The following is a 12,939-nucleotide window of genomic DNA, read 5'->3' as shown; positions in this document are numbered from 1 at the left end:
ATCTCGGAGACCCAGGACAACCTGATCTCTAGTGATTTCCAGGACAGACAGAGTTGTGTAGAAAGAGGCTGTCTCAAAAAAAAAAAAAAAAAAAAAAAAAAAAAGAAAAGCGGGGGGGGGGGGGGTTAGGGGTGGGCAGGGACTAAGTCCGAGGTATACTTGAATCTGGAATATTCATATTGCTGACTGCTCTGTTTCCCCACCAGGTTTATTATTTCTAAGACTTTGATCTGGACACAAGCAGTGACTACTGCCAACTACACATTCAACCTAAGTTTCATTGCATAGCTTTCTCCAACTCTGTTCAAACACAGAACCATGAGTATTCGAATCAAGAGAAATGGTTAACTTACATGGTTGTCTTCCTTGTGATCCATAATTAAACTTTTAATGATTTTTAAATAAAGATATGTTAAAGGATTTTTTGAAAAATGATAGATATTAAAGAATACCTTAGCATATCAGCAGAGATGTGGCGGGAAGGGGTTGCTTCTGGTTTACAATGAACAAATAGCATAAATATTACAATCTAACTTTAAAAACTTCTGACTCTGTGGTTCCTTGTAGAAACAAAACAGTAACAATAGAGAATAGAAAGAAAGAACTTAAACTGAATTCCTCAGGCCCTTAGGACATTGGTTCATAAAATAATAGGCAAGTCTCACTACAAAGCTGTTTAATATGTGTGTTCCTTACTGGTTTAATTTTTTATTGAAAATTCAGTTAATCATAAAGCCATAGGCTATCTTTATTTGCTGAAGATACTAGAAAGGTTTAATTCTAGGTTCTGGTGCATCGAGATCGAGAGTTTTCTACCATTAATTTTAGTATGTGGTGTGAATTATATCACTAAAGACATTTTGAACAGGATTGGATGAGGTATTTCTCTAATCCTCATGGGAGTGAGTTTTTCTAATACCTCCAAAAAGAAAGTATGCCAGCATTACCACCATAGTGTAGTTACAGCCGAATCTTTTTCTGTATAAACTGATCGTGTGATACTGGCTGGAAGTTTCCCCATTTTCCTAGAGTTGTGATGGTGCCCTCATGCTGAGGAGAAAGTACATCAAACACATTACATCCTAAATTTAAATAACTTTGGAGTCAAGCAGTCCCAGCCCCACCTCACAACAGCATGCCCTTCTAGCCACCTGTAGTCAAAAGTGCCAGGCCTAAGAGGGTAGCCAGAGACTCTCCCCAGCATGCCGTTGAGGTGGGAGGGGGCATGTTTGAGTAGACTTGTAAAGATCAAGATTCCTAAATGAAGGTAAGACACAGACACGTGTTTCTGTTGAGAGTTGCTTGGCACGGGACTTGTTGAACTGAAGTTGAGTAGGAAAAAAAGTCTCTTCAAAAAGGCCAGGACAAAAAGAAGGTGGCCACTACATCTCTCAGTTGCTATGACAACCAAGCGAGCTTACCATGGTGTTAGGAACTCTAGGTGAAGTGAGTATACTATATCATTAGCATGAAGGCTGGCTACAGCAAGAGGATGTAAGAGGCAAACTTAATGCAGAGGCCCACCGTTAAGAGAGTAGCTGGCCTACCTAACATTGGCACCCTGACATCACCCAGTATCATCTGAGAGGAAAGCCTTGACAGATCATATTGCTTAAACCCAACTGGCATAGGCATATCTGTAGAGAATTATCTTACTAATTTTCTAGGAGGGTACAGCCCACTGTGAGCAGCACCATCCCTATACAGGTGGTCCTAGGCTGCATAAGAACACTAAGCACGAGCCAGCACACAGCATTCTGTCATAGTTTTTGCTTCAACTTCCTGCTCTGACTTCCTTCAGTGGTGGACTGAGCGATCTGGATGTGTAAGCCTAATAAGCCTTCCTCCTTTGGGCAGAGTGTGTTATCGCAGGATGAGGCTACTTCATCACAGCCGTGCCTCCTCCATCAAAGAAGCATCCACAAAGACACTCAGAAAATATCAATGTATACAGTTGGTAAATATGGCATCCTTCCATAGTTAAGGGCAAACATTTGCCCTATTTTCTCTCCCTTATCCCACAAACAAGAGAATTGGGATGTGAAAGCCAGATTCCAAGCGACTGGAATGCCCCTTGCACTCAGAAGGTGGAGAGAAAGGAGCCCAAAAGCTTCTAGTTGAGCTGCAGAATGAAGTTTTAAAGTGAAGCCTGGGTCTTTATTGTGTCTATTCTAAGAACTTAATTTGCTGAAAATCTTAGGATCTATATAAAATATCAGTAAAATAGCCAACATTGTTAAAAAAGTGAATATCCAATTTGATTGATATTTGGTACAATAATATCCTGGTATTGGGAAAAGTGAAAGGAAACTTTTCTTATTTAAATTCTCAACAAGTCAAAACATTTTTAGCAAAATAGACAAGTACTTAAATACATGTACTCTGGAGTTACATATTTGATTTGGAATGTGCTTTCAAAACTCAGGGTTTTAGTTCACATACACAAAGTTCTGAAAATTGAAAATGTCTTCTACTCTCTTTGTAGTTTTAGCATTAGCTAAAGAATTTAACAGAAGTTACATAAGTTTACATTGGCTAAATAAAATTAATACATTTTCACTCAGAAAAGATTGATGACAAAATATAAAACTTGTAATATGTTACATTCCATTATTCATGGAGTGTATGTGGAGGGATGTGCTCCATGAAATGTGCTCAGGAATTGGTTTCCTCTCATCATGTGGGTCGTGGGGGTTGAACTTGAGTCATCAGGCTTGGTAGTGGCAGCAAGTGCTTTTACCAACTGAGCCGTCTGGTCTAAAATGTGTGTGTCGGTATAATACAAGGACTAGTGAGATGGCTCAGCCAGTAAAGGTCCTTGTCAGCAAGCCTGGTAACCTGAACGTGACCCACAGACCCCATGTGGTGGGCAGAGAGAATCAAAGCCTGCAGGTCGTCCTCTGACATGCAGGTGCTGGCCCAATAGATACAATGTAAGACTCATTTAAGATTAGTCTCTTAAGTTAACATTAATTTGATTTGATACAATAATATCTAACATACAAGTCAAACCAACCTTACATTACCATGAAGTGGAGCATGAAAAGCTTTTGTTTGTTTTATTGGCGAATGAATAAAGCAAGTGATTGCTTTCCAACCTCAGGTCTGGATGTAGACAATTGGACCATTCTTTTCTGTGATGGACAACATGAGTGCATACAAATCCCCAGGGCGTTCGTGCTGACATACTTGTCCCGTGTGCCCAGCATTTAAACAAGCCCGGGAGAACAGGGCATGGAGGAAGGCAGATAGGAGCCCTGCTTTGTGAAGAATATAAACAGTAAACAAACAGTTAACACTCCGCAAAAAGAAACAAGAAATGAGCAGGGGAACATCAAGGAGGAAAGTGGCTTTGGCAGAGTTTACAGTGCGTAATGACAACTCCGAGGAGGTCCCATTTGAGCTAAAGATCTGCAAGAATCAAGTGCATGCTGATGTATATGAAGCTAGGAGTCAGGTGACTGATTCAGTATCCCTTAAGAATTAACATAGTTCATTTTGGCTTTATGAAAAATAGCATAGTGTATATTTATATCTCCATAGAAGTTGTTTGGTTGTTGTTTTTAGTATTATTCATTCATTCAACAGATTCCTTATTCTTTATTCTTGGCTGTTGCCATATTACACCGATTAAAATATTCAAATCCTTGACCATGTGTGATTACACTCTAGCAGATAAATAGAGTTGATAAAATGTATACAGTATTATGCTATGATTTTTGTTTTATGGGGGCAAAAGTAGCCAACCGAACTGTCCTAGATGGGTGTCTAGTGCCCTGGTAAACACCATAACCAAAAGCTACTTGGGGAGAAGGGGTTTGCTTCAGCTTGCAGTTGTAGTCCATCATAAAAGGTAGTCAGGGAGGCAGGGACCGAAACAGATACAGGTGCTTTTTATTGGCCTGCTTCTCATGGCATACTAAACCTGCTTTATATCTTATATAGTCCAGGACCACCTGATGACGACATCATCCACAGTGGGCCGGAACACCCCCCCCCCATCAACCATCAACCAAGAAAATGCCCTCAGAATTGCCTACAGTCCAGTGTGATGTAGGAATTTTCTCTATTGAGGTTTCCCCTTTTAGCTTATATCAACTAGCCAGCACACAGGCAGACATAAAAGATGGTAACTACTAAGAGCATATACCTAAACAGGTATATTGGGAATTGGACAAGTGCTCTCTGTAAGGAAACAGGCTTCATGAATATATGGATGCAGGGGTGTATTTTTTAAAATGTCTAGTGTGTGCACTTGTGTGCATATACCATGGGTGGACAGAAGCCCATAAAATAGTCAAAATGGGTGTATATATAATTTAAAATGATTTTAAATTTTTTTATCATGAGATTATAAGGAACTACACCTTAAAAGGCACTGGAAATAACATTATTAGCAATATTTAGCATATGGAATGTTGAAGCCACATAGCATATACACTACACTCCTATTAAAAAAATAAAGAATTGGGAGTTGGAAAGATGCCTCAGTGTGCTTACTGCTTTTGTGGAGGACCTGGGTTCTGTTCCCAGCACCCACATGGCAGCTCAGAAGTGTCTATAACACCAGTTTCAAGGGATCTAGTCCCCTCCTTTTGGCCTCTCCAGGTTCCTACATGCAGGTGGTAAACATAAACTTGAGCAGGCACACACACATACATAAACATAAGTTTTTAAAGGGATGGCCATTGTCATTGACCTGGACTCACACAGGCTGCCTTGGAACTCTGTCCATGGCTGGCCTCAAAGGACAGTCTTCTGCCTCAGCTTGCTATGTCATGAGGCACAATGGCAGGCAGTGATGCTGTTCTTCACCTTAGGTTAAATAGTAAATTAAGATAGATCGGGGGGAAAACAGCATATAGAGGAATTTTAACCCAGCAACATATCTGCTCTGGCAAGAGATCATATCCAAAGGCCTAGGGCTTTGTGATCCGGCGAAATGCAGACACCACACACACCTTTAATCCCTCTTGCTGGAATACAGACCCAACCTTAGTACACATCTTTAAGGTAAAATTAGTTTGTAGAAAGAAGCAGCCATGTTTGAAAGTGATGTCTAACTGAGAGGCAGACAAAGTGATGAATCAGAGAAAGATTTGTCAGAGATAGGACTCGCCCTCCTGTTGTGAGAAGATCACAGGAGAGAGTCTATTTAAGAGCAGTGCAGGGGGAGCGTCACCAAGTTGGGTATCAGCGCAGAGAGTGAAGTGACGTGGACAGTGTATTCATTCCGTTTCTCCTGGTGGGAACTTAACCAAACCCTGGGCTTGGGCAGAACTCAAGCTTCACATGAACTTGGGTTTGCAGATGTGGAGAGATGAAGCAGTTCACACTAGTTTCCAGCTCCACTAAGCGGTCTGTGGCCAAACTGCCTTCGTTCCCTAGACAAACTCTGCATGAAAATGCACTGGTTCTGTATGTGAGCTTCTTAAAGTCAACTCATCACTGTTTTAAAAACTCAATGAACTGATCTGATTCTGTGGTCGATGGAAGCACAGAGACCTCACTACTACACAGCTTGTGTATCCATGGAATGGGTTCACTGTCGAAGAAGAGGAAGGTTATAATCCCAGAGGTTTGTCACCTCAAACTTCCAGAGCTTCTCGTTTTGTCTCCTACAAGAGCTCTAACAGTGCTTACTGGGATTATAATGTTTATAATTGTAAAATTACTAGCATGTCTTCTTAAAATTAAAATTATATTGCTGTGTTAAAAATGCAGAGGTCACCATCTGTTATATCCTAATTGTTGATAAACAACAAATACAAATTCAGAATTCCTGAGGAGAAACAGTTTTAGTTTTATTTAAGGACTAAGGGTCTAAGGGTTTATTTTCTGTAAGTCTGGCATTAGCTTGACTTTGTCATGGTTTCGATAGAGCGTTCTTTTGGCCTCATTAATAGAAAATTATGTTTTAATGAAGGAACTCTAGCGCTATATCAAAGAGTTGCTTTATTAACCTTGTTAATAATCACTAGATAACTATAACAATTTATATTTGTCATACAAGCGTATGACTTTAGAACTAATAAGTTCAGCAGTTAAATTGCAATGTGCTTAACCAAGCTTGTGTAGTTAACATATTTTTATAATGTAGAAAGTGGGATTTCACCAGAAACCTTTCAGTCCGATGGAAATGGCGCCCATAGGCTCACATACCTGAATGCTTAACCATCAGGGGGCAGAGCTATTTGAAAGAATTGCAAGTATTAGGAGGTGTGGCCTTGTTGAAGGAACTGTGTCACTGGGGGTGGGCTCTTGAGGCTGGCCTGGTGCTTACTATGAGAACCAGTCCTCTTGCCACTCAGCAGTAAGGTAGATAGACTCTCAAGATTAGTTTTAATTTGCATTTTGTAATGACTAAGGATGTTGAACACTTTTTCAAATATTGGTTATTTGTTTCACTTCTTTTGAGAAATGTCTGTTTAGTTCATTAACTCTTTATTAACTGCAAGATTTATCTCTGTGTGCATTTCTATATTCTAGATGTTAACCTCCTGATGAATTAAAAAAAAGAAGACATTTTTACATTCTGTAGACTGACTCTTCACTCTGGTGACTTGTGTCCTTGGAGCCTTTCATGTCATGTAATCCTGTTTATCAAAGAAGTGTTAGTTCCTGTACAATCAAAGCTCTCTGTAAAAAGTTCTGTATGTCTATCTCATGAAGTGAGCTGGTTTTACCTATATTTTCTTTACCAGTTTCAAAGTTTCAGGTCATACATTAGATTATTTGATCCATTTTTAATTGTGTGTGTGTGTGTGTGTGTGTGTGTGTGTGCGCGCGCGCGCGCATACGCGCACACACATGCATGTACACACAAGTTGGAAGAGGTGAATCCATTTTCATTCTTATACATGTGAATACCTAGTTTTCTCATACCATTTGTTGAAAGGCCTTTGTCGTATCCTTTTTTTGGGTACCTTTCTCAAAAATGATGTAACTGTTGCAGTGTATTTATTTGGAGGTCTTTCTATGCCATTGCACTCCATGTCTGGTTCTGGGCCAATGCCATGTGATCTTTATCACCGTGGGTAGCTCTGTGGTATTTAGAAGTCAGACATGGTGATGCCTACAGCATTGTTATTCCTGCTTAGAATTACTTTGTTTAGTTGGGGTCTTTCTGCTCTAATATCGTCTTTGGGGTTGTGTTTTTCTAAATAATGTCATTGGAATTTTGATGAAAGGTTACATTGAATCTGCAGATCAAAAATGACCATTTTAAAGTTGTATTTTATTGGTGATGACTTGTTGGTGGGGATGCACGTGCCACTGTGCATATGTAGAGGGCAAATGAGAACTTGATGGAGTCATTTTTTTTCTCCTTCTCTCTTTACCAGGGTTTCGAGCTCAAAGTGAGGTTGCCAGGCTTCTGTGACAAGTGCCTTTACCCACTGAGCATCTCGCCATCCCAGTAGAGCCACTTTAACTATTAATTCTGCCAATGCATGAACATGAGATAGTTTTCTATCTTCTAATGTCTTAATTTCTTTCTTCAGTGACTTAAAGTTTTCATTGTAAAGGTCTTTCACCTCTTTGGTTTATTCCTGGGTATTTTATTATGCATTTTTGAAGCCGTTCAGAGGAATTTTTTTTTCTAGTTTCTTTCTCAGCAACTTCATTGTTATTATACACATACTGTTGTGTAGAAGGATATGGTGTATAGTAAATGTTGCTTTGAGTCTTGAGTCTTTGCTGCAAGTGTTTATCCGGTCTAAGAAGTTTTCTAGTGGAGACTGAGGTTTTTTCTGTATTTCTTTTTATTTTGTTATGTGCATAGTCATTTTGCCAGGATGTATGTATGTGCATGCATAGGCCTGTGGAGGCCAGAAATGGGTGGTGATTCCCTAGAACTGGAGTTACAATCATAAGCCACTCTGTGGGAGGTAGGAATGAAATCTAGGTCCACTGGAAGAGCAGCAATTGCTCTTAACTGATGAGTTCTCTCTAGGCCTTTAAGGCCTTTTAAATACTGGCTTGTGTCATCTGAAAATAGGCGCACTTTGACTTCTTCCTTTCCTGTTTGTATCCACTCTGTTCCTTCCTCGCCTTATTGATCTACAAACTATCCATTTCTTCTAGATCCAATCTTTTTTAATATAAAAATTCAAGTATTTGCTAATGATATTTTAGGTTTCTTTGGAATCTAATGGAACAACCTACCCCTGCCCAAATGGGGAGCGGGAGGTTGAGACAGGGTTTCTTTGTGTAGTTCTGGCTGTTCTGCAATTTCCTCTGGAGTCCAGGCTAGTTGTGAACTCAGAGATCTCTCTGCTTCTCTACCATCCCCCCCCCACAACAGCCCCCCCCCCATGCTGGGATTAAAAGGCGTGCCACCATGCTTGGCTGAATCTCCCTTTTCGTCTGTAATTTTATTAATTTGGGCTAGGTCAAGGTGTACCCTCCCCCACTAGCCCCTACCACCTCCTCTCATTGCATGCTAATGACATACTCCTAACTAGCTACACTTCCCTGCCTGTACCACCTTTTGATAATGCCAGCATACCATGCATCCATTAAGGGATTAATCCCTTCCTTACATCAGAGACTCATGTTCCAGCTGTCTCCAGAAATACCATCACAGACGCGTCCATGGGTGTGCTTTTCTAATCTCAGGTATTGCTTAATCCAACTAAAGTGTCAGAACTCTCCTGTGTTAATCCCATTCATAAGGGCAGATCCCTCAGGACTTAATCACCTCTGTAATTCTCCTCTGTCAACGCTGTGGCACCGGGAATTGAGTTTCATCATGAATTTTGCAGTAAACACAACATCCAAACCAAAACAGTAATTGTGTGCTGTAAATATTGTGTCTAGACTGTAATTAAAATACAACAGAGTAAACCCGAAGTTTGAAAAGTTTAAATGATCAGCATGATGGAGAACAATGAGCATTGAAGTCTCACAGACCTGCCAGCCAACCTGAGCACCACCTAAGCTTTCTTAGTCAACTTAATATAGACAGGAAAATGGTTGACATGGTCAGTATCAAGATCAGATATGAAATAAGGCTATGTATATGTTATGTAGGAGGTTAGAACTGTAACTAGAGTTACCCGTGGTTGTGAACTGCCATGAAGATGCTGGGATCAAACCTGGGTCTTTCTTCTGGAAAACCAGCAAGTACTCAAACCCGGGAACCATTTCTTGCTAACCTATAACCTGGGGGAAGGGGTTGAAGGCGGGCACTCATAATATGCTCAATTTAACTTTGGAGTGCCACCCACTGGTAAATTAAGTCAAATATTTGACAAATGAAACAAATTATGTTGCTAGATTAGAATATTTAAATTGTTGGAGACTAACATCAGCAAGTTGGTGCAGTAAGGGTTTACAGCTCACCTCCCCAGAGAAACATCAGTTCAAACAACTAACCACATTCCAAACTGCTTTCACAGGGTCAAAAGAAGCCTGGGTGTGGGTTCATGGATGCAGCCCAGAAGTAAGAAGATATGCATTGGAAAGGATGGGAAGGACAGTTTATATTCTGCGCGGGCTGTGATTTAAATGTGTCCATACAAAACCTCAGTGTTGAAATCGGCTAATGTAAAAGTGCTAAGATGTAGAGTCTGAAATACAGAGATAACTTAGTTGGTACTTTCTCTCTTACAAGCACACGGACCCAAACTTGAGCCCCAAAACCCCTATGCAGCCCAAGTGTGGCCGTGTGCACTTGTAATCCCAGCACTGGGGAGACAGACATAGGTCAATGCCTAGGGATCGCTCTCCCGCCAGCCTAACATGCCTAGGGAGTTCCAAGCCAGTGAGAGACTCTCTCAAACAAAAGGGAGATAATATCTGAGAAATGTAACTTTAATTTTTTTAAAAACCTGTTTCTAATGATGGTTCGTAAACACTTTGACCTCCCTTTTAGCCCATCACCCACTGGAAGTAATGGGAAAGAAAGGATATGGGAGGCTGGGGGTGGGTGGGGGAAGTGGACCTGTTTAGAAAGCTCCTAACTGTGTAGTCTGGAAGTAGCTGCAGCTCAACCCACTCGCAAACACTTCACGGATACACCAGCAGTCCAGTTCAGTAGAGTTGGGAGAGCAAACATGAATCAGCAGCAGTGGCACTGCCTAGCAGAGACAGCCAGGCCTCAGCCTCAGCGTGAGTCAGCAGGAGGGACCAGGAGGGGCACCAGGAGAAGTTCTCAGCTGTACTCTCTCAGGGAAGCGAAGATGCGTGAAGACGTGAGATCCACAAGCGTTGCACAGCTAGCTGTATAAGCAAGCCAAGCTCAGCCCCTGTCACTGTCAAGTCCTTTTTATACTCTCTCCAAACATCACACTTCTTGCCTCAGCACGTGAGTCTGTCTTAGCTGACATCACTCTGCCAATCAGCCTGAGTCTGCTGAAGCAGCAAGAAGCTGCAGCACAGCACTAGGAGGTTTTCAGTGTGGTTTCTCTTTATGGACTTCTGACAAATGGAGCTCAACTACACAATGTAAGGCAGACCAATACACGGGTGTTGTTAGAATCCAGTCTTTGTTAGCAAAGAATCCTTCATCACGTGTCCTTTCACAGGCTTGCTTTAGCAGAACATCCTTTCATCTGTGTCTGCTTCGGTTAAATGTTCCCTCAGAGTCTGCCTTAGTCTTTCACCTGTGCCCACTTCAGCTAAACTTTCCTTCCTTCAGGTGTTTGCCCCAGCAAAACACCACCAAGCCGACTCTCCAAAGAGCCCTTTAGTTTCCACTTCAGAGAAATGACATTTAAGGTGGTCCTCTAGCTTCTACATGCATGTGTACACATATGCATGTGCACCCACACACAAACCCATGTGCATACAAACACAAAGAGGCATTTAGGAAGTGGGTTAGAGAGCTCCCGAGAGCTCTCTATGGGATCGCAAGGCTCCTGGAGGTCCCACACAGTGCTCCTCTTGCTTGCCCCTCTGCTTCCTTCCGGGTGATCAATATCTCTTCCAGTTTCTGGAAAGTGCAATCCTAACATGCTACCTTGGAAGCCAAGGACGAAACTAAACATTACCAGACTGCTGGTCCGCTACTATGCTTATCTCGGACTTATTAACCACCAGAAATGTAAGAAAATAACTATTTGTTCTTTATAAAATACTTAGTCAGGGACATTTCGTTATCCTTTCTAAGCAGCAAGCCTGCTCTAATGCATACTGGAGCCTGCAGACCCAGGACCCAGTCAACTTGACCATGTACCGGCCCCAGGAGTCTTAGTACTGAACCAACTCACACACATCCAAACTTCAGGTTGTACTTCATATTCCCAAGGCTGAACTTCCTCTGATGATTCAGACAGCCCTGCTCCCATGGAATTAAGTTCAATGAACTTGAATGTGCTGACTAGCTTTATGCCAACTTGACAAATGCTAGAGTCATCAAAGAGGAGGGAGCCTCATTTGAGAAAATTCCTCCCTAAGATCAAGCTGTAAATAGGCCTGTAGGGAATATTCTAAAGTAATGATTAATGTGGGAGGGCCTAGCTCATTATAGGAGGGGCCGAGTCTGGGCTGGTGGTCCTGGATTCTCTAAGGAGACAGACTGATTCTAAAAGGAAGCAAGCCAGTAAACAGTATCTCCCCTCTCCCCCATGGCTTCTGCATCAGCTCCTGCCTCCAGGATCCTGCCCTGCTTGAGTTCCTGCCTTCACAGCCTTTGATGATGAACTCACATGGGACTGTGAGTGAAATTAACCTTCCCTCCCCAGGCGGCATCCTGAAGTCTCAATCACCAGGCCCATGCCAGTGGACTTCTGGAGCAGGCTGTTATGCCTGTCCCCATGATGTCATGCCAGACCCCATGATGTCATGCCAGATCCATGCCAGCAGACCCGGTCACTTGGGCCAGTCCTCCTGAAGATTCTAAAACCATAATTGCCAGCAGGGTTTTCTGGACAATCTTAGAATTTCTAAGCAGTCTAACTGCCCTCCCAAAGTCACCCTGTTAATATTGTGAGGGTAGTTATTATCACAAGGTCACCAAGGACCATGAATAATCAGGGAGACGCTCCATCAAAAGACTCAAGGAAGTTGCCAGTGACAAACCAGGTTAAAATGGACACCAATAAACATGCTGCTGAAAGAAATTCAAACCAGCCATCTCGGAGATCAATGAGATTCGAGAGAAAACAGAAAACTAAAAAGTATCAGAAAAGCAGTACATGAACAAATAGATAAATGCTAGAAACCACGTTTTTTTTTTTTCTGTTGCCAAATAACAAATTAAAAAAAAATCTATACATGGCTTCAATAGCACACTTGATCAAGCAACACAAAGGATCATTGAGATTGAGATTGAGGGCTGGTTGTGTGAAATTACTCAAAAGAGAATCAAAACGCAAAGTAGAAAGAAAGCCACTAACAAATGACAAAAAAAAAAAAATTCCCCATCTGAAGAAGAAAACAGACGCCCGGATCAATAAAACCCAGAGGACCCTGGGTCTAATGCAGAAACATCCTCACCATAATGTCTTGTAATCAAACTCTCAGAAGCCAAAGAGATGATTTTTAAAGCAATTAAAAAGACTTGCTATGTACAGTGGAATCCACAATGGTGAGCAATGGATGACTCAACAGAGATGCAGGCTGAGCACAGTGGATGATGTATTCAAAGTACTCAGACAGACAGATGGACAGATGGATAGACAGACAGACAGCTAGGTAGAAAGAAAAAGGGAAAGAAAAGACAAGGTGATAGATATACAGTAGATGATAGAGATAGATAGATGACTGATGTGTGTGTGTGTGTGTGTGTGTGTGTGTGAGAGAGAGAGAGAGAGAGAGAGAGAGAGAAGAGCTAGAAGTGCCTCACCATTATGTCTGCCTTACATGAACCACTAAAGGAAGTCCCTCAAGTTGAAACGAAACATGAGCCGGGCGTGGTGGCACACGCCTTTAATCCCAGCACTCAGGAGGCAGAGGCAGGTGGATTTCTGAGTTCGAGGCCAGCCTGGTCTACAA

The sequence above is a fragment of the Mus pahari genome, chromosome 9 (assembly GCF_900095145.1).
Source record: "Mus pahari chromosome 9, PAHARI_EIJ_v1.1, whole genome shotgun sequence".
Taxonomy (NCBI): domain Eukaryota; kingdom Metazoa; phylum Chordata; class Mammalia; order Rodentia; family Muridae; genus Mus; species Mus pahari.
Note: the sequence above shows the minus strand (reverse complement) of the source record.